We start from the raw sequence: 27,030 nt of genomic DNA, 5'->3' as shown, positions 1-27,030 counted from the left end.
AGCAAATGCAGGGTTCCGAATGAACTTTCACCCACACAGATTATCAAGCCGATGTCTGAAACAGATGCCATCCATCCAGAGTAGAAGTCATGCAAGGGAAGCTTCATTGGGTTAGATTTGATGAACTAGGGTAGGAGCTTAGCACAAACCAACTAGATCTCCTGACTGTAAATCCCATACAACATTTGATTAAAAGCAAAGTTGATTTAAAATATCAATATGGAAAAGTTTGCAAGGCTGTGCAGGTAGAAAAGGGCTGTACCAGGGATGGTAACAATGTAGCAATAACAATAAGACCATGAGATATAGGAACAGAATTAGGCCAGGTGACCTATCGAGTCTGTTACTCCACTCAATCATGACTGTTCCCGCCTTAAGCGACTGACTGTGTGGAGTTTGCACATTCTCCCCGTGTCTGCGTGGGTTTCCTCCGGGTGCTCCGGTTTCCTCCCACAGTCCAAAGATGTGCCGGTCAGGTGAATTGGCCATGCTAAATTACCGATAGTGTTGGGTAAGGGGTAAATGTAGGGGTATGGGTGGGTTGCACTTCGGCGGGTCGGTGTGGACTTGTTGGGCCAAAGGGCCTGTTGCCACACTGTAAGTAATCTAATCTAATCTAATACATTCCACAACTCCATTCTCCTGCCTTCTCTCAGTAACCCTTGATCCCCTTACTAATCAGGAAACTATCTATCTCTCTCTTAATACACACAATGACTTGGCCTCCACATTGTGGATTTTTATTCGTAATCAAATCTCTGTCATTTTCCTCTGGTATTTCTCACCTTTTATTTTATCAACTGGGCCAACTTTCAATGATCACATACCTTATTGTGGAACTTTGAACTACATACTCTCTATCTATTGGTATACAGGATCATCAATGGCACTGTATCCAGGCGAAAAGAAGACTGTTTCACATAGATTTGAAGTCAAGATGCATTACGGTCTGTGCACAGCTGAAGACCATGAGAGGTAGGAGCAGAATTAGGCCATTCAGCCCATCCGATCTGCTCTGCTAGTCGATCATATTTCTCAACCCCAATCTCCTGCCCTCTCCCCATAACCCTTGATCCACTGACTAATCAAGAACCTATCTATCACAAAATACCTAAATGATTTGGCCTCCACGTCACTCTGTTGTAATGAGTTCTACAGATTAACCATGCTTTGGCTGAATAAATTCTCCTGACTTCGGTTCTGTGGCTTCGGGTTCTAGTCTCTCCTACTATTGGAAACATTGTCTCCGCATCCACTCTATCCAGGCCTCTCTGTATTCTCAAAGTTTCGATCAGATTCCCCCGCATCCTTCTAACCTCCATTGAGTACAGACCCAGAGTTTTCAACCGCTCCTCATGTCACAAGCCTTTCATCCCTGAGATCATTTTTACAAACCTCCTCTGGACCCGTTCCAACACCACTACATCCTTCCTTAGATACAAGGCCCAAAACTACTCACAGTATTACAAATGTGGTCTGACCAGAGCCTTAAAAAGCCTAAGCAGTACATCTCTGATCATGTACTCTAGCCCTCTTGAAATGAATGTTAATATTGGTTTTGCCTTTCTAACTGCCAACTGAACCTGCATGCTAACCTTAAGAGAATCCTGGACTAGAACTCCCAAGTTGCTTTGTGTTTCAGATTTCTGAAGACTTTCCCAGTTAGAAAATACTGAATACCTTCATTCTTCCTGCCAAAGTGCATAAATTCATCCTTTCCCAGTAAAAAATGAGGTCTGCAGATGCTGGAGATCACAGCTGCAAATGTGTTGCTGGTCAAAGCACAGCAGGCCAGGCAGCATCTCAGGAATAGGGAATTCGACGTTTCGAGCATAAGCCCTTCATCAGGAATAAGAGAGAGTAGCCAAGCAGGCTAAGATAAAAGGTAGGGAGGAGGGACTAGGGGGAGGGGCGATGGAGGTGGGATAGGTGGAAGGAGGTCAAGGTGAGGGTGATAGGCCGGAGTGGGGTGGGGGCGGAGAGGTCAGGAAGAGGATTGCAGGTTAGGAGGGCGGTGCTGAGTTGAGGGAACCGACTGAGACAAGGTGGGGGGAGGGGAAATGAGGAAACTGGAGAAATCTGAATTCATACCTTGTGGTTGGAGGGTTCCCAGGCGGAAGATGAGGCGCTCCTCCTCCAGCCGTCGTGTTGTTATGTTCTGCCGGTGGAGGAGTCCAAGGACCTGCATGTCCTCGGTGGAGTGGGAGGGAGAGTTAAAGTGTTGAGCCACCGGGTGATTGGGTTGGTTGGTTCGGGCGGCCCAGAGGTGTTCTCTGAAGCGTTCCGCAAGTAAGCGGCCTGTCTCACCAATATAGAGGAGGCCACATCGGGTGCAGCGGATGCAATAGATGATGTGTGTGGAGGTACAGGTGAACTTGTGGCGGATATGGAAGGATCCCTTGGGGCCTTGGAGGGAAGTGAGTGTGGAGGTGTGGGCGCAAGTTTTACATTTCCTGCGGTTGCAGGGGAAGGTGCCGGGGGTGGAGGTTGGGTTGGTGGGGGGTGTGGATCTGACGAGGGAGTCACGAAGGGAGTGGTCCTTGCGGAACGCTGATAGGGGAGGGGAGGGAAATATATCCTTGGTGGTGGGGTCCGTTTGGAGGTGGCGGAAATGGCGGCGGATGATACGTTGTATGCGGAGGTTGGTGGGGTGGTAGGTGAGAACCAGTGGGGTTCTGTCTTGGTGGCGGTTGGAGGAGCGGGGCTCAAGGGCGGAGGAGCGGGAAGTGGAGGAGATGCGGTGGAGGGCATCGTCGATCACGTCTGGGGGGAGTCTGCGGTCACTGCATTCCATCTGCCTTTTCTTCACCTACTCTCCTAGCCTGTCTAAGTACTACTACAGCTTCCTTGTCTCCTCAACACTACCTGTTCCTCCACCTATCTTTGTGTCATCTGCAAACTTAGCAACAACGCCCTCAGTTACATTCATATAGTGCCTTTAAGGTTCTGAAACATTCCAAAGCATTCCCAGGACACCATTCACGACAAAACAGCTTGCTTGATTTGCACTCCATCCATTACCTTCAGTATTTACTCCCTTTGCCATGGATGCACAGTGTGGCAGAAGTGTGCATCATCTATAAGAAGATCTGCAGGTACACATCAAATGTCCTTTGACAGCATCTTCTAAACCCCCAACCTCCATCACCTCAAAGGACAAGGACAGCAGATACACAAAAATACCACCACTTGCAAAATCTCCTCCAATCTAGATTCCAATCTGATTTGGAACTATTTTGTTTTTCTTCATAAGTGTTGTGTCTAAAGGATTGCAAGGGGCCATTATGAGAGGGGAGCTGAGGTCTTGAGGGGGATAGTGACATCATGGACAGGTTTGAATTTGAGGATCAGCATTTTAAGTTTTTTTTCATGTAATGAAATCTTGTATCCTGCGCACATAGCAGATACATGGGAATGCCACCACCTATAAACTCCCCTCCAAGCCACTCACAATGCTGACATAATATATAGGAACTAATTACTGAAGATGCTGGAATCTGTACTGAAAACAACAAATGCTGGAGATCACAGCAGGTCAGGCTGCATCCATGGAGGGAGAGAAGACTTGCTCTCTCTCCATAGATACTGCCTGACCCGCTGTGATCTCCTGATTTGATATATCAGTGTTCTCTCACTGTGCTGGGCCAATGTTCTGAAGCTCCCTTCTTTACAACACTGTGGCTCCACCTACACTGAACATCATGTAGTGGTTCAAGAAAGTAGCTCACCACTACCTTCTCACGGGCAATTATGGATGGACAGTCAACATGAGCCTAGCCAGCAGCACTCATATCCCCTGAATGAAGTCTTATAAAATGGTAGGGAAGGTGAAAGGAGGGCACCAGCTGAAATAATGCAGCAGTAAATACAAGAGGTGCTCCAGGCCCCCTGACTGTTTACCCATCTATTACTCGCCTCTGATTGCTGGCTTTTCCATATATTTTTACAGGTCCTCAGCGTGTGACAAAATGGAATTTGTCCAACAGTTAATGCCAAATCAATCACTATAAAAACAGGAGGGGCCCACCAGAGAGGCTCTAATGTCAACCCAGACAAACGCACAGCTACACTACTTTATCGCCAACACCAACCACTATTGAAATCATGACTTTAAGTAAGCAACCCAATGATGCCAGCTGTGGGCTTAATGGTGGCATTGTTGTCCCCATTCTCCCAAGCCCACAAACCACTCCAGAGGGACCATCTAGATTGGTGCACCTTCGACCAAGCTAGACATTCTACCTCCAATCTCCTCTGCTTTAACTGATGTCCCTTTAAGCTGGACTCGATCTTTTGTTCCAAGTCAGAGGAGCTAAATGAGTACAAGTACTGAGGGAGCGCTGCAGTGTTGGAGGTGCTGTCTTTGGAATGAGTTGTTCAACAAAGACCTCTTTCCAGGCAGCCACAAAAGATCCCATGCTCATTGTTAAATGAAAGTTAACGTTAAAGCTTTAGCACAGTTGGCTTGGCAGCTGGTTTGTAATGTAGAGTGATGCCAACAGAATGGGTTCAATTCTCACACTGTCTTATGTTACCATGAAGAATTCCCCTTCTCAATCTTACCTGAAGTGTGGTGACTCTCAGGTGAAACCACCAGCAGTTGCCTCTTTAATAAGACAGCAGTCCTATGGTTCTGGTAAGACTACAGGTTGTTCTGCTATAACATGTTTTTCGTTAAAGTAAATTCACTGTAACCCAATTGATGAATTGGGGACACTGTTTCTAAAACGCGAACTTTAAAACATGTGGGTGGCATGGTGGCTCAGTGGTTAGCACTGCTGCCTCACAGCACCAGGGACTCGGGTTCGATTCCACCCACAGGCGGAGTTTGCACATTCTCCCCGTGTCTGCGTGGTTTCCTCCGGGTGCTCTGGTTTCTCCAACAGTCCAAGGATGTGCAGGCTGGGTGAATTGGCCATGCTAAATCCCCGTAGTGTTCGGTGCATTAGGCAAGGGTGAATATAGGGTCGGGGTGGGTTACTCTTCGGAGGGCCGATGTGGGCTTGTTGGGCTAAAGGGCCTGTTTCTGTATTGTAGGGAATCTAATCATGTCAGCTGTAGCACGACTACATCACCAACACTTTAAGCGCTGTTTCTAAAGCGTGATTTTTCTATGATGTAGGGTTGCACAAGAACACAACCATCACGGCATAGAAGAACGACTTGTAGAGTGATTTTACCCCTACAATGTTTTGTTTGTGGGAGCTTGCTGTGGGCGACAAAGCCTGACTTTATACAGAGACCTTCATTAACACAAGACATCCCATGCCTTCCAGCCACTGTTGATGTGTAGTCATTGTTCAATTATAATAATGCTTGCTGCATTCCCTCTGTTACAACAAACAAGAGTTTTATTGGCTGGAAAGCATTTTAGGACATTCGGGGGGCAATGCTAGATAAACATGGGCTCCTTATTTCTGAACAATGTAATAATGATGATGGCATCGTAATCGTGAAACTGCCAAAACCAACATCATTGAAAAGCAGCACTGACATTATTTCCTTCAGGCACTGCAGATGTTGCTGACTGAGTGAGTATCTCACCAAGGGGCAATCATCAATCTATTCAAATCCAACATACCTGTTCAAATTATACCTTTTGTAATGTGTAGACAAGTGGTGACACATCTTGACGTCAAATAGAAGCTCAAATGTAAATACATAACCAGAAGCACTTTAACTATAAATATTCTGCCTTCTTTTATAATTGCACAAGACATTTCTGTGAGAATGAATGGTGCGATGTCACCTGTGTTTCTATAGTGACACAAGCAAAAGGCCCAGAGGCTGGTAATATTTATTTAAGGCCGACAAAAAAAAAAGTTGAACTTTACCTGTTCACTGAAATCAGAATAATGGAATCATTCTACCGCTTGTAAAATATTCAGGGTTTTTAAATGATGATAGTGCCCAGCAGTTTAATAACAGACTAATAAGCATAACATACTGAGTAACAGAACAAATGAATAGCAGTGGATGCTACTACAGTTCAACCAAGGTTCATTTTTCTTTTCTCAAGAGCTGTTGCAATTCTCTCACATATTTCCAAAACCTCCAGCTGCAGGGAAGCCTGGCCCCAGTCCCAGTCATCACTGCTGCTCTGCATTGGTTGAGAGCAACTGAAGTAACTTGGTCTTGCCAAGCCGGACTTCCACAAGAAGTAACTACTTAACTAACACAATCAGTAGTTGGTTTAATTGATGGGTCGGTGGCAATGGATATATTCTTGTCTTCACCCAGATGGCTAGACATTTGGTTCGCTTTAATAGCTTTTCCTGCCTCCATTTTCCGCTGCTTTGGAGTCAGATGTTTTGACCATATGTACACACACATACACACACTCACACATACACTCTCACTCTCTCTCTCACACATAACACACACAAACACACTCTCACACATAACACACACACACACACACACACACACTTCTCTCCTCCTCCTCCTACCCCAAAAGGTTGGGGTGGTGGGAATCTGATGCTTATCTGTTTTAAATTATTCAACAGCTCCATTGGAGCGCAGTCACTTAAGGAAGGATCATGGCAATGATCCCTCACACCTCAAGAGTGTGGGGAGAGAGTGAATCCCAACACACGTTCAATGGATGGAATGGCCTCTTCCAGTGCCACAAATGATTCCACGGCATATTTCCCATTGACAGACACCACCTGACTTGGTTGGCCAGGGTTAAAATCACCCCGAAAGTGAGTTTGCATTGATGAGGCACCATTGCACTCTGTGTATAAATGCTGCCCAGTTGTCTTTTCTGTGGAGTTTTAACCGGTATTACACAATTACTCACGACGGCTTACACCCTTTTGTTATCTTCATTCAGCAGCTTTGAACTCTATCTAATTGAATTTCCATTGCTCTTTTTGTTAGGGAATGGCCAGAATGCATGAAGAGAAAATGTATTTTTTTATGCAAAGCTATATTCTCTTCACCATGCTCTTGTTTAAGTTTTTTTAAAGAAGCAAATGATCAACACTGCTACACTCTTAAGATGGTTGCTGCAAACACATAACATGCTATAAACCTTCCAGAACATTCTGCAAGTCAGAACCAACTGGGCCTTATGTACCTTGTTAATGCCTGGAGATTCACCCTGCTATCTATTGTGAATACAAAAGCCTAGAGATGTTCAGGCACACATGGAGACCATGACAGAGGTGAATTGCAAAGCACAATGGTCCAAGACCATGGTAATGGCAATTAGCTGTTGCAATTGACCATCAACACCACTGCAACAGGCAATGGCCATCTTGATGAGGATAATCAACATACCTCGTTTATCAGACTGGCTTTAGTAGAAATCACCCTGTCATGTGATTGAAACTGGGCTTTTTGAGCAACTTTTAAAATATTTTCATTCTGACTTCATTGCTGACTTAACATTCCAAGAAGAACAGCTCCAGGCCTTAGCAACTGGAAGGCCCGCTCTCCATCTCTCTTCCTCTTAAATGTCTCCTCGCTGGAAGGAACCTTGGGCTTCATCAACCACTCTGAACTAACTCTCCAAGACCAAAAACATCCATTTGCATTCAACTCCCAGGAAAAGAATTGCCACAAGATCACCAAACTGACAGACTTCCAACTGGACCGTGACTTTCTTGACTTAACAGTCAAGTAAATCTTTGCATTTTAAGGAATTCATAATTTAAAGTTCCTTCTATTTCTCTTTCTGTCTACCTTGTATGGTTGAGTTAAATAATGAAGCAACTTCCCCATATTTCAGACATTTTGTCAAATAAGCCCTAGTTTTGATTTCATCTTGAGGAATTCTGTGATGGGTTTATTTCTAAGATTAGAGGTCAAAAAAATACACAGTTTGGTGAACGTGCCTTGGCCTATTGGGATGGGGTTAAAATAAAAACGAAAACGGGATATCATACAATACAACGCAAGTTCAGGCATAAGAGGGGAAGAGTAATCACAATTTAAATTCAACCCATCGTTCCATTGTCGATGACACAACCTGCCAGTGATTTTGTCCTTCACCCTCTTTGTTGTGGAATGGAGGGCCAATTGCTCTTTTGTAAATGTGATGGGATGTCTTTACCCTCTCCGACATGAAATGTGCAGCTGAACTTTCCTTCACGTGTCAAGAATCTGATATTGGGACAATTTCCAGATTCTGACCACTCCAGTCTCTGAAGTCCACAATGATCTCATGAGAGGTGGCCAATTAATGAGCTGCCTCAATATTCGGTATTCAATAGCAGGCAGTGGATGGGAGGCCCAGTTGGAGAGCCTGCAGTGTTAGACAGCAGTCAGTCCAAACGGGACAGCTATCGTTGGTGAAGCAGAAAGGGGCAAGTCTTCAAAGTCACCTCAAATGGAGGATCTGTCAGAAATGTGAAGAAAATTGAAATGAACAAAAGCCCATGGCCACTCTTGCCATCAGCATAGCAAGGATAGCCTTTCGAAGGATTGACTGTGGCTGCAGTCTTTACATCCTTTGTATCCTCATCGGTAGGACATTAAGGAGACTCTCTGGGAGCCTCTGGCCTACTATTGTGAAGTCCCCTTGGTAGGTGCTGGGCTGTGGACTCAACTGACAGCTGAGTCTGATTCACGGGAAATGGTGACAATTTCCACCCATGATCTCCCGTGAATCACTGGTTTGCCTTTCTACTAAACCATTGAAAGGATGAGATAACACTCGATCTCAGGCCAATGCATGAAGAATAGCAGCCACCAGTCATGTGAATCAATGTCATATTCTGCTAGTTTTAGACATCCCAAAATCTCAAGTTCTTCTATTCACTGATCTTCATAATTATTACACTGAAAGCTAGACTTTCCTTGGGGGGGTGCCCAAAAGTGAGAGATCCAAGGAGCACCAGAATTCCGACATCACCTGCACATTCAGACTTTGCTTATGGCCTCCTTGGGTAGTTCACCTGAAGGAAAGATATCATTTTGGTCTGGACTAGCAACAGCCTCTGATTCTGTTCAAGGTGGTCAGGGGATTTGGTGTTGTAATGAGGAATGGGACAGGGGATTAGATGATTATGATTCAGAATAGGTGCTGAACAGACATACTGTAAGTCACTGACAGACCCTCCCCAGGACAGGTAACAAATATTAAACAGGACTTACTCCAAATATCTCAGGACTCAAATCAACATTTATAAATGGCTTAATCTCCATGCAAGGCTGCTATCCAAGACAAAAATGCACCCCACAAACTAGTGTACAACCAATTTTGATTACTATGTCCTTTTTCAGACCAACATTTTAAAGATAATGATAATTAAACATTACACAGAGGGCTCTGTAACATTATTTCACATGAACAGGTATATGAAGTGCTCATTAGTCTACACTTTTTAGACTATTTATTTGGTGTATAGAGAAAGCAGATGGGTGGCTGAAACCAATTTTCTATCACTGTGCATTCAGAATAATACATGTCAATGAACAGCATGGCACTGGGATGCAAATTCAGGATATAACCTTGTTTCTGCAGCGAAGTGTTGAAAATGCTGAGTGTCAGTTAAATATGACAGTCATTTCTTACAACGACACACTAAATCTAATTCGTCATTCTAAAGTGTTCTGTGATTAGTTCTGGACTGAGCTGCAAAGTAGAATTTTATTCATGTGATGCCTTGAGACTGAAGGGTTCAGAGACATGTTCTAATACATCCACTTACCCATCTAGATCTTGAAAGTTCACATTCACTCTCTTGGCAGATCCTAACAGCTCTGCAAAAGGAATAGAAGAAAAAAAATTAGAAATGAGCAGAGGGAGAAAATTGAACTACACAAAAACCATCAGCACAGAGGGTGGCTATTTGACCCAGCCAATCTGCACTGGCCAAATGAAAAACTTTCTGATTAATTCCATTGCCGTACTCTTTCACCTTGGCCTTGCAATTTCTTTTCCAGCATATACGGAGAAAAAAACTTGCATTTCTATAGGTCCAATGCACTTTTACAGCCAATGGTCTACTTTTGCAATGTAGTCACTGGTGTGTGATGTAGGAAATATACAACAGGATGGCACAAACAGCACTATGGCAAACAACTAGACAAGTTTTCTTTTGCGATCCTGATTGAGGATTAAATATTAGGGTGCTTCTTGTCAAAAATGTGCCATGGGACTTTTTACATCTATTTACCTACTAGAGAAGGCGTAATATTTTACCTTCTCTTGGGAAATAAGGCAGGGCAACTGAGTGAAGTGTTAGTAGGGAACACTTTGGGAGTAGATTAGATTAGATTACTTACAGTGTGGAAACAGGCCCTTTGGCCCAACAAGTCCACACCGACCCGCCGAAGCGCAACCCACCCATACCCCTACATTTACCCCTTACCTATCACTGCGGGCAATTTAGCATGGCCAATTCACCTGAATTCACCTGACCCGCACATCTTTGGACTGTGGGAGGAAACCGGAGCACCCAGAGGAAACCCACGCAGACACAGGGAGAAGGTGCAAACTCCACACAGTCAGTTGCCCGAGGCGGGAATTGAACCCGGATCTCTGGCGCTGTGAGGCAGCAGTGCTAACCACTGTGCCACCGTGCCACCCCAGATAATAGAACAATTCTATTAGTTCTGAAATAGTTATGGTTAAGGATAGATCTTCCATAAAAGTTAAAGTTCTTAATTGGAGTAAGGCAAATTTTAAATGGTATGAGACAGGAACTTTCAAAGGATAATTGGAATAGACTGTTCACAGGTAAAAGGATGACTGACAAATGGGAGGCTTTCAAAAGTGTGACAATGAGACTTCAGGGCATTATATTCCTTTTAGAGTGAAGGGTAAGGCTGAGAAGTGTAGTGAACAATGGATGAATAAAGATATTGAGGTTCTGGTCAAGTATAAAAAAAAGTCATACATTAGATGTAGACAACTGGGATCAAATTAATTTCTTGAAGAGTATAAAGTGTGAGAGAAATAGTGTCTCAGAAACTTGATTGAGTTTTTTGAGAAAATAACCAAAAAGATTAATGAGGGCCGAGTGGTAGACACTGTTTACACGGACTTTAGTAAAGCCTTTGACAAGGTTCTGCTTGGTACACTAATTAATAACATTGGATCCCATACGATTCAGAAAGAGTTTGCCAATTGGATACAATGTTGGCTCGATGGTCGGAGACAGAGGGGGTGGTGAAGATTTGTTTGTTAGGCTGCAGGCGTGTGACCAGCAGTGTTTCACACCAACTGATAATGGGTCCGTGTTTGTTAATCATTTATATAAATGATTTGGATGAGGCTGCAAACTGGTTTCTGCTGACCAGGGAAAAGTTCTGCTCACAAGAGTGAACAGAGCACAGTGACTGTTTACTTCACTGTTACAAGAGAGTGGGCAGACACACCACTTCCCAGACTCCACTTTTACAAAATACCCCACGGCACTATTTAAATGCAATCAATTTCTTTATTTGAGCACGATTGAGAATAAATCTCCACCAAGACCACATTGCATAAAGTTAAGATAACCTGCAGTGCAGTTTAAAAAAAAAGGGACTAATATTTACTCTCATTTAATATACACTCAGTATGCTGACGATTCCTCTCCACCCTCCCTGGAGAGCTGCAGTTGCCTCCTTGGTATGGAAGAGAATTAGAAAGGAGATTTATTGAAGTTAAGAGACATAGCTTTGGCAACAGGCCAAAAGCAGCAGCTGTCTGAAGTGCAGGAAGATAGCAGCTCTGCTTCTATTTAATAAAGCTACATTTAGTACCTCGAAGAACGGGATTTTTTTCTGGGGGTGCAAGTTTGGGATAAAGTTGCCTAAGAATCTCTCAGAGCAATTGGGTAAAGGTATGGTTTATCAACAGGCAGAAGGAAAACAGGTCCAGCTGAGAAACATGGTCCTGACAGATCAGAGAGAAGGGGGGGAGAATAAGGTTACGCACCTTGCCAGGTAGTACCGGTGAACTGAAAACTTGCCTTTATATGCTGCATGATGTGACTGTAAAGTCAGGAAGTCCCAAAGCAGTTGACAGCCAAAGAAAGTTTGTAGCATAGAAAATTTAACAAAGGCTCACAAATAAGAATGTGATATAATGTCCAAATCCTCCATTTAGCTGGTGATTGAGGGCTAAGTATTGGTCAGGAGAGTGGCAAGGATCCCGATGCTCCTCTTTAAATTAACGGCATGGGATTTTCTGTGCCCATTTGAGAACGCAGAGCAGCTTTTGTTTAATGTCTCACACAAAAGAACAAAAGCAGAGATGCCTTTGGTAATGAATGCAAATAGGATTTGTTCACAAAAGGAAGACAGATGAAATGTGATCCTCTTTCTTAGCCATATAATCCTTCTCTCTTGCTCCATGCTTTATTGTATGCCCGAGCACAGGGTTAGGCGGACAAAATCTTGGCAAGGGATGGTAACTTGAACAATGCAGTATTGCATCTAGATGTACTGACTTGTCAACCTCATGTCCTGGTGGAGGATGGGAACTTGTCACCTCAGGGTTCAACTGTGAAGAGCTAATGTGGAGAGGCTTGTGGGTAAGTAGGTTGCCAAACCATTCCTCCATAGAATAATGAATAACATATCATGAAAATGTACGGCACAAAGCAGATGATGCCTGGACCATCATACCCATGTCCTTTCTATGAAAGATCTGATCAGTCCTGCTCTCCTCCTCATTTACTAAAGCTCTTAGTTTTCTCCTTTCTAAATAGTTACCCAATTTCTTTTGGAGGCTATGATTGAATCAGCATCTACCACCCTTTTAGACTGGGTGTTCCACTCACTATGTTAAGCAAAATCTCCCCATCCTCCTTCTTCTTTTATCTTAAGGTTATGCCCTTCAGCACCCCTGTCTTTGGAAACCGTTTCTCCTCATCTACTTGATGAAAGGTCCTCATTATTTTAAGCACTATCAATAATTTTTCGAAAAATGTAAGGACATGAGAAATATGAGGTGATGGAGGCAATTTGGAGTTTAACCATGCTCTGCTATTAACAAGATCTTCCATCTCAATTCTACAGATACTCCCGTGTTCCCTCCCTCTATTACGGCATTATTATCCAAAAATCAACAAACTTCTGCCTTCATTTGACTCAAAGACTGAGTATCCATAACCTCTCTGGGGTAGAGAATCCCAAAGATTCACAAACCTTAGAGTGAAGAAATTTCTCCTCATTGTAGTCTGAAATGGCATGTGGGGAAAGCAGCATCTCCCCTGTCAAGAGCCTAAAGAATTTTATATTTCATTTAGATATCATTGGAGAGAGAGAGAACACAAAATAAAAACAAGAGAGAAACAATGTAAAAACAGGTGAATCGAGCCCTAAGATGGCTGCCTTCAGTAAAATGCGTATTCCAGCCCCTTGGCCAAAATTTAATAGACAGGTCTGGCCGGAAATGCTACACTCGAACTGGAAAGGTATTTGGCTGAGGATCTGCACAAAGTTCAGATTTTGGCAACTTTTACTGCACTTAACCAATTTGTCAGTTTTCTTTATTGCCATAACCATTTATTATTTATTCAGTAATTCAATCTGAAGGAAACCAATGGAAAACATTTCATAGATGTTTTCTTTTAAAATCAACTGACTTGTAAGACCCAAGATCCTGAATCCTGGAAAAGTGCTGCACTGGATTGATTGGATTGCAGTTGTTGGACATTGGAGCAGGGGTTACGGCAGGACACTTTGCTGCTTGGATGGCTACTTACTGCTTAAGCAGTAATCTCAATACAGGAACTCTATCTGTAAGTGAAAAGAATTTTGTATTGTGTGAATCAAACCATCCACTGTGTCTATTTGAAGAAGGCAATGAGGTATTGCTGGTGTCCTCATAGAACCATAACGTCATATAGCGTAACAGAAGGTCATGTCTGTGTTGGCTTTCTGAACATAAGAACTAGGAGCAGGAGAAGGTCTTCTGACCCCTTCAGCCTGCTCCACTATTCGATAACATCATGGCTGATCTTTTCATGGACTCTTGCCATAACCACAGCACAGTGACTCAGTGATTAACACTGCTACCTCACAGTGCCAGGGATCCGGGTTCAAATCCGGCCTCAGGCAACTGTGTGTGGTGTTTACACATTCTCCCTGTATCTGCATGGGTTTGTTCCAGTTTCCTCCTACAGTCCAAAAATGTGTGGGTTAGATGAGTTGGCCATGTTCAATTGCCCATAGTGTTCAAATGTGTCGATGTATTAGTCAGGGGTAAACATAGAATAACAGGTTCAGGGAATGGGCGTGGGTAGGTATCCTTTGGAGGGTTGGTGTGGATTTGTTGGGCTAAATGGCCTATCCCCACAGTGTAGAGATTCTAGATTCTATGATACACTGTTCAAAAATCTATCTACCTTTTTCCTTAAAAATTATTTAGCAAGGTAGCTTCACAAGACAGAGAACTCCACAGATTCACAACCCTTTGGGTGAAGAAGTTCCTCCTCAACTCAGTCCTAAATCTGCTTCCTCTTACTTTAAGGCCATGCCTCAGTTCTAGATTCTGGATCAGTGGTGCTGGAAGAGCACAGCAGTTCAGGCAGCATCCAAGGAGCAGAGAAATCGACGTTTCAGGCAAAAGCCCTTCATCAGGAATAAAGGCAGAGAGCCTGAAGTGTGGAGAGATAAGCTAGGGGAGGGTGGGGGTGGGGAGAGAGTAGCATAGAGTACAATAGGTGAGTGGGGGAGGGGATGAAGGTGATAGGTCAGGGAGGAGAGGGTGGAGTGGATAGGTGGAAATGGAGATAAGTAGGTAGGACAAGTCCGGACAAGTCATGGGGACAGTGCTGAGCTGGAAGTTTGGAACTAGGGTGAGGTGGGGGAAGGGGAAATGAGGAAACTGTTGAAGTCCACATTGTTGCCCTGGGGTTGAAGTGTTCCGAGGCGGAAAATGGGGCATTTTTCCTCCAGGCGTCTGGTGGTGAGGGAGCAGCGGTGAAGGAGGCCCAGGACCTCCATGTCTTTGGCCGAGTGGGAGGGGGAGTTGAAATGTTGGGCCACGGGGCAGTTTGGTTTATTGGTGCGGAGATGTTCCCTAAAGCACTCTGCTAGGAGGCGCCCAGTCTCCCCAAAGTAGAGGAGACCGCATTGGGAGCAACGGATACAATAAATGATATTAGTGGATGTGCAGGTAAAACTTTGATGGATGTGGAAGGCTCCTTTAGGGCCTTGGATAGAGGTGAGGAAGGAGGTGTGGGCGCAGGTTTTACAGTTCCTGCAGTGGCAGGGGAAGGTGCCAGGATGGGAGGGTGGGTTGTAGGAGGGGCGTGGACCTGACCAGGTAGTCACGGAGGGAATGGTCTTTGCGGAAGGAGGAAAGGGGTGGGGAGGGAAATATATCCCTGGTGGTGGGGTCTTTTTGGAGGTGGCGGAAATGTCGGCGGATGATTTGGTTTATGTGAAGGTCGGTAGGGTGGAAGGTGAGCACCAGGGGCATTCTGTCCTTGTTATGGTTGGAGGGGTGGGGTCTGAGGGCAGAGGGGCAGGATGTGGACGAGATGTGTTGGAGGGCATCTTTAATGGTGACTGACTTGACATTGACCATTAATGAAGACCGACTTGACAATGACCATTAATGACAACCGACTTGACACTGACATTTTTTACAAACCCACCAACTCCCACAGCTACCTGGCTTACATCTCTTCCCACCCTACCTCTTTAAAAAATGCCATCCTGTATTGCCAATTCCTCCACCTCCACTGTATCTGCTCCCAGGAGGACCAGTTCCACCACAGAACACACCAGATGGCCTCCTTCTCTAGAGACCGCAATTTCCCTTCCCACATGGTTAAAGATGCCCTCCAACGCATCTCGTCCACATCCCGCACCTCCACCCTCAGACTCCACCCCTCCAACCATAACAAGGACAGAACGCCCCTGGTGCTCACCTTCCACCCTACCAACCTTCGCAAAAACCAAATCATCCACCGACATTTCCACCACCTCCAAAAAGACCCCACCACCAGGGATATATTTCCCTCCCCACCCCTTCCCGTCTTCCGCAAAGACCGTTCCCTCCGTGACTACCTGGTCAGGTCCACGCCCCCCTACTACCCACCCTCTCATCCTGGCACCTTCCCCTGCCACCGCAGGAACTGTAAAACCTGCGCCCACACCTCCTCCCTCACCTCTATCCAAGGCCCTAAAGGAGCCTTCCACATCCATCAAAGTTTTACCTGCACATCCACTAATATCATTTATTGTATCTGTTGCTCCCGATGTGGTCTCCTCTACATTGGGAAGACTGGGCGCCTCCTAGCAGAGCGCTTTAGGGAACATCTCTGGGACACCCGCACCAATCAACCACACCGCCCCGTGGCCCAACATTTCAACTCTCCCTCCCACTCTGCCGAAGACATGGAGGTCCTGGGCCTCCTTCACCGCCGCTCCCTCACCACCAGACGCCTGGAGGAAGAACGCCTCATCTTCCGCCTCGGAACACTTCAACCCCAGGGCATCAATGTGGACTTCAACAGTTTCCTCATTTCCCCATCCCCCACCTCACCCTAGTTCCAAACTTCCTCAGCACTGTCCCCATGACTTGTCCGGACTTGTCCTACCTGCCTATCTCCTTTTCCACCTATCCACTCCACCCTCTCCTCCCTGACCTATCACCTTCATCCCCTCCCCCACTCACCCATTATACTCTATGCTACTTTCTCCCCACCCCCACCCTCCTCTAGCTTATCTCTCCACACTTCAGGCTCTCTGCCTTTATTCCTGATGAAGGGCTTTTGCCTGAAACGTCGATTTCGCTGCTCCTTTGATGCTGCCTGAACTGCTGTGCTCTTCCAGCACCACTAATCCAGAATCTGGTTTCCAGCATCTGCAGTCATTGTTTTTAACCTCAGTTCTAGTTTCACCTGCCCAGTGAAAATAAAGTCCCTGCCTCTACCTTATCTATCCCCTTCCTAATTTTACACGTTTCTGTAAGATCTCCCCTCATTCTTCTAAATTCCAATGACTATAGTCCCAGTCTACTCAATCTCTCCTCATAAGCCAACCCTCTCAACTCTGGAATTAACCTAGTGAACTTCCCCACCACCCCCTCTAGTGCCTGTACATCCTTTCTTGAGGAAGGAGACCAAAACTGCACACACTACTCCAGATGTAGCCTCACCAGCACCCCATACAGCTGCAGCACAACCTCCCTATTTTTAGACTCCACCCCTCTCGCTAATAAGGACAATATTCCATTCACCTTCTTAATTCTCTGTTGCAGCTGCAGACCAACCTTCTGAAATTCATGGACAAGGACACCCAGGTCCCTCTGCACAGCAGCTCGCGCAGCTTTTTCCCCATTTAAACGAGCCAACCACTCCTCCTGCTTTGTCCCTTAGATATGAACCTTTTAATATAAATCCAATTTTCTTTTGCACTATTCATTCTTTAGTTAATATAACTCGAACTGATTAAATGAAGCATTTACCTCACTTTCTGTGTGTGATTCTGCTGCATGGGCACTGGCCACTGTGTCCGTGACATAGAAACGTTTGGTTACACTTCAAAATAACAATTTGCTGAGAGGTGCCTTTCCACTTTTTGAAGTTAGGTCTTTGTAACTACAAGCCCCTTTACTCTTGGTTAGACTCGTATATGAACTGGATTCAACTGTTGTGTGTGACGCAAATACAATTCATCATGGCTTGTTTCTGAGAACCTCTATCTTTGTCGTTCTACTTCAATATACATAGGTCTCGGAAGGAGAAAATCATATTTGGTGAAATGATACAGAGTGAATTATCAGAGAGCTGCCAGAACCGATAGTTCATGACATTGGTAAGTAGCAATTGCTGAACATTTAAATATATTTCAGTATAAAAGTTTATTATTGAAGAAAGAGACTTACTGTCAAATGTTTTTGTCTTATACTCATCAGGACCGATGCAAAAACTCCAAATCTCATAGAGTCATAAAGATGTACAGCATGGAAACAGACCCTTTGGACCAACCCGTCCATGATGAACAGATATCCCAACCCAATATAGTCCCACCTGCCAGCACCCGGCCCATATCCCTCCAAACCCTTCCTATTCATATACCCATCCAAATTCCTTTTCAATGTTGCAATTGTACCAGCCTCCACCACTTCCTCTGGCAGCTCATTCCATACATGTACCATCCTCAGTGTGAAAACATTGCCCCTTTGGTCTCTTTTATATCTTTCCCCTCTCACCCTAAACCTATGCACTCTAGTTCTGGACTCCCCGACCCCAGGGAAAAGACTTTGTCTATTTATCTTATAATCCCCTCATAATTTTGTAAACCTCTATAAGGTCACCCCTCAGCCTTCGACGCTCCAGGGAAAACAGCCCCAGCCTGTTCATCCTCTCGCTATAGCTCAAATCCTCCAACCCTGGCAACATCCTTGGAAATCTCTTCTGAACCCTTGCAAGTTTCACAACATCTTTCCGATAGGAAGGAAACCAAAAATGCACGCAATATTTCAACAGTGGCCTAACCAATGTCCTGTACTCAATACTCTGACCAATAAGGGAAGACATCCCAAACGCCGCCTTCACAATCCTATCTACCTGCGACTCCACTTTCAAGGAGCTATGAGCTTCCACTCCAAGGTCTCTTTGTTCAGCAACACTCCCTAGGACATTCCCATTATGCGTATATGTCCTGCTAAGATTTGCTTTCCCAAAATGCAGCACCTCACATTTATCTGAATTAAACTCCATCTGCCACTTCTCAGCCCATTGGCCCATCTGGTCCAGTTCCTGTTGTAATCTGAGGTAAACCTCTTCGTTGTCCACTACACCTCCAAATTTGGTGTTATGCAAACTTACTAACTGTACCTCTTATGCTCACATCCAAATCATTTATGCAAATGACAAAAAGTAGAGGTCCCAGCACTGATCCTTGTGGCACTCCACTGGTCACAGGCCTCCAGTCTGAAAAACAACCCTCCATCACCACCCTCTGTCTTCTACTTTGAGCCAGTTCTGTATCCAAATGGCTAGTTCTCCCTGTATTCCATGAGATCTAACCTTGCTAATCAGTCTCCCATGGGGAACCTTGTCGAATGCCTTACTGAAGTTCATAAAGATCACATCTACTGCTCTGCCTTCATTAATCCTCTTTGTTACGTCTTCAAAAAACTCAATCAAGTTTGTGAGACATGATTTCACACGCACAAAGCCATGTTGACTATCCCTAATTAGTCCTTGCCTTTCCAAATACATGTACATCCTGTCCCTCAGGATTCCCTCCAACAACTTGCCCACCATCGCAATCAGGCTCACCGGTCTATATTTCCCTGGCTTGTCTTTACCGCCCTTTTTAAACAATGGCAGCACGTTAGCCAACCTCCAGTCTCCTGACACCTCACCTGTGACTATTGATGATACAGATATCTCAGCCAGAGGCCCAGCAATCACTTCTCTAGCTTCCCACAGAGTTCTAGGGTATACTTGATCAGGTCCTGGGGATTTATCCACATTTATATGTTTCAAGACATCCAGCACTTCCTCCTCTGTAATTTGGACATTTTGCAAGGTGTCACCATCTATTTCGCTACAATCTATATCTTCCATATCCTTTTCCACAGTAAATACTGGTGCAAAATACTCATTTGTATCTCCCTCATTTTCTGCGGCTCCACACAAAGGCCGCCTGACTGGTCTTTGAGGGACCCTATTCTCTCCTAAGTTACCCTTTTGTCCTTAAAGTATTTGTAAAAACCCTTTGGATTCTCCTTAGTTCTACTTGCCAAAGTTATCTCATATCCCCTTTTTGACCTCCTGATTTCCCTCTTACTTCCTTTATACCCTTCTAAGGATTCACTCGTTCAATCCTGTCTATTCCTGACATATGCTTCCTTCTTTTTCTTAACCACACCTTCAATTTCTTCAGTTATCCAGCATTCCCTATACCTACCAGCCTTTCCTTTCACCCTGACAGGATTATACTTTCTCTGGATTCTCGTTGTCTCATTTCTAAAGGCTTCCCACTTTTCAGTGTCCCTTTACTTGCGAACATCTGCCCCAATCAGCTTTTGAAAGTTTTTGCCTCATGCTGTCAAAATTGGCCTTTCTCCAATTTAGAACTTCAACTTTTAGATTTGGTCTATCCTTTTCCATCAGTATTTTAAAACTAATCATGAGTCATATGGTGTACAAACAAACCCTTGATCCAACTTATTCGCACCGACCAGATGTCCCAAACTGATCCAGGCCTGTTCGCCTATTCCTCTAAACCCTTCCTATTCAAAAGGAACAACAATTTAAACTACATGAGAAAAAAAAGGTGCATATTTATTGGCAAGTGGACTCTGATTATTCAAGTAAGGCCTTGGAGCAGGCACCAGAGAAATAATGTCCTGCAGCTGTTGTTTAATTTCAAAAAAGGCAAATATACTCTGATTGGTCAAAGCATTGTCATAAGGAATTCATTGGGGAACAGTTGTTTCTTAAGTTTTTGTTTAACTGAAAAGGGTACAAATGTTTGGACATGTCCTTTGTGTCTGCAAAAGGCAGGGCTCCTGCATATGAAGATATGTAGCCTCAAACAAGCCTTAGTCAGCCACATAGTGAGGCCTGATGATCATCTTAAATTGGTTGTTAATGTTATTCTTAGTGTGCCCATAATTATTCAGTTTGTGCTGTCCAATTGGAAACTCACGCCTGAAGTTGGACAGAATGTTCTGGTCTTTGCAAGCATGAGTTGAATGAATACTTTGACACATAGTCAAAGGGATATGCTATTTGTTACAATCCATCAGTCATTAGGATCCATGACCTACATACCTGGCATCACACTGGCACTAAAATTTACATAGCACATTACTCATTTATGCAGTAGATAGAACATCTTTTTGGCTTGACAGCAGCATCCAGTTGGTGGAGAATATTATACATATTGCTCCTGAATTGTCAGTGTGCAAGCACCCACCATTCATCCTCCTATCTCTGTTACTGAACATTAAACCTCCCTAATGTGTTTGAACTGAAATGCTGAGAGTAAACATAATTAGAATCATAGCACAGAATAAGGCCCTTCAAACATCATGTCTGTGATGGCTTTTTGGAGCTATCCAATTATTCTCAGCTTTAGGACTCTTGCCCTGTCACCCTGTCATTTTCTTTCTCCTTTCAAGTACATCTTTTGAGAGCTCTTATTGAATTTGCTTCCAATGCCCTTTTAGGTGATACATTCCAGATCATAATAACTCTCTATGTAAAAAAATGTACCTTATGTTACTGCTGGTGCTTTTGCACTTCACCTGAAAAATGTGATCGCTGGTTACTGAGCTGCCTGGTACTGGAAACTGCTTCTCCTCATTTACTAAGCCATTGAGGATTTTGAACATTCACATCAAATCTGCTGCTAAGCTCCTCTGCTCTCAGGACAACAACCCCAGTCTTTTCACAAAAACCCATATCCCTTCTGAGTGCATTCTCCGATGTTTGTTTTATTTTTAACGCACTGGTGAAAATAAATGACAACTCCAGGCAACACACAAAATGTTTTTTGTAAATAATTACCATAGCATGGGTCAATTCTTTTGGAGAAGCAATATAATGTGAGGCTCTTCACAGAAACTGTCAGAAAGCCTTCACTCAACTCTCTCACTGGTAGGCAAGTGGGATTCTATGGAGTTTGGCTGGCTGCATTTGACATTAAAATAACAAGGTTGCTAACCTTTCACGCCAGAAAGGCTCTTTATCTTTTTTTCAGAATGAGGTAGGGGAAATTTAACAAATGCAAAATGTGGAGACTAAAGTGTTTTATCAGATGAGGCCACCAAGTGACTGAGTGCAGTTAAGTATCAGCATGTTCTGTTTTAACTTATTAACACTGCAATCAGAATTCATTTATAGAATCATTTAACAGCCAATTAGAAACGCAATAGGAATTATTTAAATGATATATGAAGATGCATGTTCAAGTACTTTGATGCTATTTTATACTTGTTGGAATAATCCGAATGATTCCGCCTCAAGGCATGCTTCATTTTCCTCTTTTCTTTCATCCTGCTTTAAATTAACTTTCTCTTTGCAGCTGAATGTCTCATAAATATAATGTATCACTGCCTCAGTGACAAATCAAAAGTGTTCTTCTTCAAACCTTCCCAAATGCTGGGAAGGGTGATGTTTACTATCTGGACTCAAAGTTTCCCCCAGTGGTGAGGCCAAAACCAGTCTGGGAGTCACTGAGTCAAACTACAGCACAGCAAGCATGCTGGAGGCCCTATACACTACCCTGATAATGAAAACTTCCACAACTATCGGCAGCTGACCAACATGGAGGCTAAGCTGTCAGCACACAGCCCACTCACAAGTAATTACACATCACACAAAAACCAGGCAATGATTACTTCCAAAAGGAGAGCTTATCACCAGCTCACCTTGACCATTGGGTGGCACAGTGGCTTAGTGGTTAGCACTGGTGGCTCAAAGCGCAGGGTCCCAGGTTCGATTTCAGTCTTGGGCAACTGTCTGTGTGGAGTTTGCACATTGTCCCTGGTCTGCGTGGGTTTCCACTGGGTGCTCCGATTTCCTCCCACAGTCCAAAGATATGCAAGGTAGGTGAATTGGCTATGCTAAATTGCCCATAGTGTTCAGGGATGTGTAGATTAGGTGCATTAGTCAGGGGTAAATGAAGAGTTGGGGAATTGGTCTGGGTTGGTTACTCCTCAGAAGGTCTGGTTGGGGCAAATGGCCTGTTCCATATTGTAGAGACTCTACTAATACCTTCACTGAACCTCTTGCTATAAACATCCTTGGAATTACCATTGACCAGAAACTTAACTGGACCATATAACTACTGTAGTTATCACAGCAGGTCTGAAGTAAGTAACACCTCATGACTGCTTTCTTCCATTGACAAGGCCTCTGTCAGGAGTGTGACTAATATAGTGTCCTGGATGAATGCAGTCAACTTAAATCATCATTCATCCATAACTTCAAATATTCACACCCTGCAACCACTCAAACTGTGACTCCATGCCTACCATCTCTAAGACGCACTGCAGCAAGACACCAAGCGTCCATTGACAGCATCTTTCAAATGGCTGACCTCTACCAGGAGTAAGGTCAAGGACAGTGAGTCCATGGAAAACCCTCCAAATCACACACCATCCTAACCTGGAAATATAATGCCATTCCTCCAAAGTCCTGGATCAAAGTCCTGCAACTCAGTCCTTAAAATAACTGTACCTATGTTAGATGGGTTGGAATGGTTCAAGAAGGCATGGGCAATAAATGCAGGTCTGGATGGTGTGTGACCACACAAATCAATCACAAAAAAGATTGTCTTTTCTCACTATATATGTCCCATCAAGATTGACATTACTATTCCTCTTGTCAGATGATTCAAAAGATGGGCAGAATGGTGGCTGAGCAGTTAACACTGAATCATAGAATCCCTACAGTGTGGAAGCAGGCCATTCAGTTTATACGGACCCACCCAACCCCTGCATTTCCCATGGCTAATTCACCTAGCTTGCACATCCCTGGACACTATAGCATGGCCGATTCACCTAACCTGCACATCTTTGGACTGCAGAAGGAAGCTGGAGCATCCAGAGAAAACCCCAGTGGACACTGGGTGAATATGGAAACTTCACACAGACAGTTACCTGAGGGTGGAATTAAACCAGGTGCTCTGAGGCAGCAGTGTTAACCACTCATTTAGACAACTCGAAGGACGCACTTCCTTTAAAATCCAAATCCTTCTGAGTCAGCAGCCTGACCAACCTGACCACCTTGCATTAGAAAACTTTCAATCAATCTTATCTGAGTAATTTTTTACCAAGGAACATCTACTCACTTTCAAATGTAACTGCTGTGATCATTTACTGGGACAGGAATCTCCCCAGATACATTTGGGATTATCCATTGATGCTTAAACTGATAAACTATTTTAAATTAATTCTAGATGTGCCTCTGCTTCTAAACTTTAATAGCATTTTGAGGAATTTTTGTGCTCTTGACGCTGCAAGTAGTTTTGGGAAATAGCACACTTCCCGACTAGTAGCAAAGATTACTGCAGTACAGAGGAACAGCTCTCTTCCAGCAATGTGAAATAAGACAATATTCTGACAATATTTCAGAATAGTCAGACATCAAGAGTGGTGGCATAATAGACAGTGAAGAAAGTTATGTAAGATAGAGATCTTGATCAATTGTGTCAATAGGCTGAAGAGTAGTAGATGGAGCACAGCTACCAGAACTGCTGTGCTTTTCCAGCACCACTCTAATCTAGACTCTGTTTTCCAGCATCTGCAGTCATTGTTTTTACCAAGTGGTAGATGGAGTTTAATTTGGATAAATGTGAGTTTTACATTTTGGAAAAACAATGACAAGACTTATACTATGAAAAGTAGGGCCTTGGGGAGTGTTGTAGAACAGTGAGACTAGGGGTTCAGAATCATAATTCTTTGAAATTTGCATCACATATAGATAAGATGGTTGAAACGGCATTTAGCATGCATGTCTTCATTGTTCAGACCTTTAAATATAGGAGTTGGGATTTTCTATTGAGGATATACAGGACATTGAGAAGGCCTATTCTGGAGTACTGTGTTCCGTTCTGGTCACCCTGTTATCAGAAGGATATCATTAAGTTGGAAAGGGTTCAGGAGAGATTTACCAGGATGTTGCCAGGTATGGGAAGTTGGAGTTATGAAGAAAGGCTGGATTACCTGGTATGTTTTTTATTGGAGGAAGTATAGGAGGTTGAAAGGTGACCTTATAGAGGTCTATAAAATAATGAGGGATAAAGATAATGGTGGTTGTCCTTTCCCTAAAATGGAGGAATTTCAAGATGAGGGGTACATTTTTAAGGTGAGAAGAGAAAGATTTTGAAAAGACATGAGGGGCAAAATGTTTACACAGAGGGTGATTCGTGTGTGGAATGATCTTCCTGAGGAAGGGTTGATGTGGGTGCAATTCCAATGTTTAAAAGACATTTGGATAAGTACATGAATAGGAAAGGTTTGGAGGGATATGGGCCAGGAGCAGGCAAGTGGGAGTAGTTTAGTTTGGGATTATGTACCAAAGCTGCATGACTATGATTTTTAAAGTAAATTCTCAAGGTTCTAATTATATATTTATTCAGTCTGTTAGTGAAACTCCTCAGTGTTGTTGATACCATTGAGTGGGTGCTGGTTTCGATTATGCTATTTGATAATGAAATATTTGAAAGCTCAGGGACAATTGAAGCCTTTACAAATACCTATCACATCCTGAAAAGCTTCTTAGAAGTAAATATTCACTTTGGCACAGCTTAACTCATCTTAATTTCAATTTTAAAGTGTAATATTTTGTAGAAAAGAAGTCCGGAGAGATCTAAGTAAATTCATTCTGCACCATTCATATTTCCTGAGAACAAACGGATGCAGAATTTGAGGCATATTTGCAGTCAACGAAACACAGTAGCTGTTATTCTAGTTGAGAAAATTATTTATTTTGCTCTGTCATCTGCAAAACTGCATGGGTCAGTGAATCTTATAACCACTGACAGCAATACACTACTGAATGTGACTGTACCGGGATTGTGAAAATAAACATTTTTTTTTACTTTAGTTTTCTGACAGTTTGAATTCTAGCACTGGCTTTATTTCTGAGGTGACTGGACAGAGTAGTAGAAGAGGGGTTGGTTCCCTTGCCTGGATAATCTAGAACATAACATGGGGCACCACATTGCCTCAGGGGTTAGCACTGCTGCCTTACAGTGTCAGGGACCTGGGTTTGATACCTCAGGTAGCTGTCCATTTGGAGCTAGCACATTCTCACCATGTCTGTGTGATTTTCCTCCAGGTGCTCTAGTTTCCTTCCACTGTCCAAAGATGTGCAGGTTAGGTGGATTGGCCATACTAGATTGTCCATAGTGTCTACAGGTGTGCAGGCAAGGTGGGTTAGCCATGGGAAATTCAGTGTTACAGAGAAGGGGTGGTTTGGGGTGGGATTCTCTTCAGAGGTTCAATGGGCCGAATGGCCTGCTATCATACTGTAAGGATTCTATAACAGCCAAAGCAGAGGGTGTGGCCTCAATCACCTGAGATTGCAATGAAGAATTTTTTTTTCCCTCAAATTGTTTTGAAACTTTGGAATTCTCCACCAATTTAGGTTGGGAGTCTTCCATCGATGAATATATTTAAGGCTCAGACAGAAAGATTTCTGGTCTCTCAATAAATCAGGGAATAAGAGCAGCAAGCAGGAATGTGAAGGTAAGCCTAAGGTTAGCCAGGATTGCATTGAATAGCGGAGCAGACCAGAGGAGCTAGACGGCCTGCAAATCTTCTGATTACAGATGTTCTTTAGCTGTGTGGGAGGTGCAGTGGGCAGTGGCCTCTTCTAAGAGTGCTGTGCAAATTACACTCATACCACTGTCTATTTCACCAGCAATCCCCATTCCATTAGCTCTGTGTGACATACAACGACACAGGTTTGACAGCTCAGGAACAGACCATTTGCTCCACTTGTTTTCCACACACACCCTCCTTGCCCCTCTTCCCCCTAACAACCTCACCTTATATTCCATTCTCCCTCACGTGCTTTTACAGCTTTCCCTACTGTGCAGCGGGAGAAATATGAGAAAGACGGAACTGAATCATGGGATAAAAAAACCCGAAAGAACTGTGTATGCTGGAAATCTGAAACAAAAACAGAAATTGCTGGAAAATCTCAGCAGGTTTGGCAGCATCTGTGGAGAGGAAGTGGAGTTATAGTTTAGTGGGCAGGGACCCTTCTTCAGAACTGAAGTTCTGATTCGTTCAGAGATTTTCCAACAATTTCTATTTTTATTTCTGAATCAAGCGATAATTATTAAGCCTTACAGTTATTACTGTCTCCAAGCATTAAGCCTTCATAGTCTGCATTTTGCACCTGTATAGCATAAAACTTGAAAAGTGAAGAACAAGCTTGTCTTGATCATTTAATCCCAACACTGCCATTCATTAAAAAAAAGCTCATAGCCACCTGGGGCATGACACTCAGAACTAGGCTTGTAAATGAAGTTTGGCACTATTTTCAGACTTTAACTGATGTTTTACCTACTCTGGACAATGGATTAGGTATTTGCTATATATTCTGGTGCTCAGAAAATTGTGCCCAAATCCAGATTGCAAAACCTAAAATTTAA

The 27,030-nt window shown here is 43.6% G+C and overlaps 1 protein-coding gene across 1 annotated transcript in view; it reads right to left on the bottom strand.

Moving 5' to 3' along the window:
• Window positions 1–27,030, bottom strand: part of caskin1 (CASK interacting protein 1) — a 702,390-nt gene that overhangs the window by 279,909 nt on the left and 395,451 nt on the right. Inside the window, exon 2 of the mRNA XM_060840179.1 lies at window positions 9,660–9,711. The gene's annotated coding sequence lies outside the window, so the exon portion shown is untranslated. The remainder of the gene's footprint in view (window positions 1–9,659; window positions 9,712–27,030) is intronic.

This window comes from Hemiscyllium ocellatum, chromosome 20, assembly GCF_020745735.1.
Source record: "Hemiscyllium ocellatum isolate sHemOce1 chromosome 20, sHemOce1.pat.X.cur, whole genome shotgun sequence".
Lineage (NCBI taxonomy): Eukaryota > Metazoa > Chordata > Chondrichthyes > Orectolobiformes > Hemiscylliidae > Hemiscyllium > Hemiscyllium ocellatum.
The sequence above is the reverse complement of the archived record's forward strand: the minus strand, read 5'-3'. Positions and strand labels throughout refer to the sequence as shown.